The sequence below is a fragment of the Ramularia collo-cygni genome, assembly GCF_900074925.1.
Source record: "Ramularia collo-cygni strain URUG2 genome assembly, contig: RCC_scaffold25, whole genome shotgun sequence".
NCBI classification, from domain to species: domain Eukaryota; kingdom Fungi; phylum Ascomycota; class Dothideomycetes; order Mycosphaerellales; family Mycosphaerellaceae; genus Ramularia; species Ramularia collo-cygni.
The window spans coordinates 2,520-4,944 of NW_019716279.1; positions in this window are offsets into that span (position 1 = coordinate 2,520).

Genomic DNA, 2,425 nt, shown 5'->3' on the forward strand with positions numbered 1-2,425 from the left:
AAAAGTCTCCTTAAAGTTAATCCTATATTTCTATAAAAAACCCCTTACTATAAGTTTTGCTTTTAACTTATTAAGGGCACTACTTGCTAATCTTTTTATAGCAAAGACCTATTTTAAGGTTATAAGGTTTAATTCTTTTAGAGCAACAGTTAGTTCCTAGGTCTAGTTACTTATAAGTAAATCTAGTTCCTTCTAGATTGCTTCTATCTATATTACTCCCTATTCTTTATTTCCTACTACTTCCTTATAGGTAGCTAGAACTAGGATATTCTGCTAGTATATAGTTTAGGTAGCTATTGCAGAGAAAGCAAGTTTATAGAAAATATCTTAYATTTCTAGGTCCTAGCCTAGTTTAGAGATTATAGCTAATAGGGCCTATATAATCTCTATTRCTTCTCTATTAGGATTCTAATCCTTTAGCCTCTCTTAGCTTATCTCCTAAAGGACTCTCGGTCCTTTAGATTTAGCTTTAAATCCTTCTATATTACTTATAGCTTTTCTCTTTCTTTGCTCTACTTAAGGTAGAGAATTAACTTAGTCCTTAATTTTCTAGAATTCCCCTACATTTGCTAGGGGAGGAGGAATTTAAACAAATRCTATAGGGGCTGACTTTTTAGTTATAGGTTCCTAGATTAGAATAGGTTTAGGTCTTAGTATATTAGCTAGCCTTTTAAGTGGTTTTCTCTATAGTGCATTTAAGGAAAGATGCTTAGATTAAAACTTTAAATCTAAATTACCCCCCCTCTTTTCCTTAAAGAATACTACGTTTAAGTGCTGTTTTATAGCTCTTATATCTAGATCCTAGAAAAGCTAGGATTTTAATGTTCCTTTAATATATCCTATAAATACTGCATCCTTTCCTCTATTTATAAGTTTATTACTCCTTACCTATCTAGGTTAGGATTTTAGGTCTATATATATAATAGCTTAGCACCCCTAAACTCTTAGATAATATATAGTTAGCTTAATTCCTATAAATGCTTCTTTAGGTAATAGCTTAAAGCCTTTAACTTTAGGACTATTTAGCAGCTTATTCCTTATTTTAAACTAGGCTGCTAGGGCTTTAGGCTAAAACTTAATTAGCATTCCTAATTCTTTAATTATTGCCCTTACTATATCTTCTAATATTTAGATAGATCTTTCTACAACTCTATTCTAAATAGAATTATATGCATCTATTATATTAAAGTGGATTCCTAAATCCTTCTCCTACTATTTTAGTAGACTAGTAAGTTTAGGTATATTGTCTAATCTTATTATCTTTAATTTTAAAGATATTTTTCTTTTAGCTTTTAGCTTCTAGATTTTTAGAGTAGCTAGGGCATTCTCTCTATTAATAAGTAGGTATCCCTATTTCTTCCTTAAGAAGTTATTAATAACTTCTAGCTAGTATTAATATCCTAATCTAGACTTTAGAAGAGGGCTATAAATGTCTAGGGACATAAGCTTAAGTACTTAAGGTTTTCTCTTAGTAACTTTTCCTTTATATTTCTTTATCTTTATAAGAGTATAGACTCTGCACTTTTCCTTATAGTCTTYTAGGAGTTAGATTAGATCCTTTAAGTCTATTACTTTATAGATATTCTTAAGAAGATTCTTKCTAAAATAGCTAAATCTTCTATACTAAAGCTCCTACTAATTTAGTAACTCTCTTATAGTAAATCCTATTTCCTTACTTTCTTCCTTTTCTTCTTTTAYTAATAAAATAARAGCCYTCTYCTARARGGACTYTAAAACTTCTAAAATAAATAGAAYACTATTCTAGATTCTAGTCTARATAATAGGAGTTCTATCCTATAAYACTAGAGTAAACTAGGGTAGTTAAAYACTATACTAATAGCTAAACTAATTCTAARAAATAAGATTAACTCCTAAATTAGGTATAAACAAAACTTTATTAAGTAAGATTTTCTTCCTATTCTAGCCTCCTATAACTGCTTTTCCTTTATATATAGCTTATAGCTATCTACCCCTAACCTTAATCTATTTCTTCCTTTAAAGTAGAATTATAGATCTAAAGAGTTATAGTTAGTTAGTTATATAGGATAAGGCACAGGAGTCTAGTAACTATTCTAAGGAGGTTAACTTGCCTTTTGCCTCTAAAGAAGAGTATATAATCTTATTAGTTTCCTCCTTAAATTAGGATAAGGTAGCACTTAATAAGGTTAGGGATAATTCCCTAGATTAGGCTTATTTAGTAAGGAATGCTTTCTTAGTAGTCTTCTTTATTTTCCTAAATTTAGAAACCTCTTTTCTAATTATTTCCTCTATTACCTTCTTAAATTCTTTAAGAGAGTCTCTTCTTTTCTTAACCCTCTTTAATAAAGAGGAGGAGTATTTCTTRCTAGAGATCTTTCTCTTTTTAGGCTTTAGAGAATCCCTATTTCTAGATAGGAAATTTTCCTAAGGTCTAATTGCTTTCTTT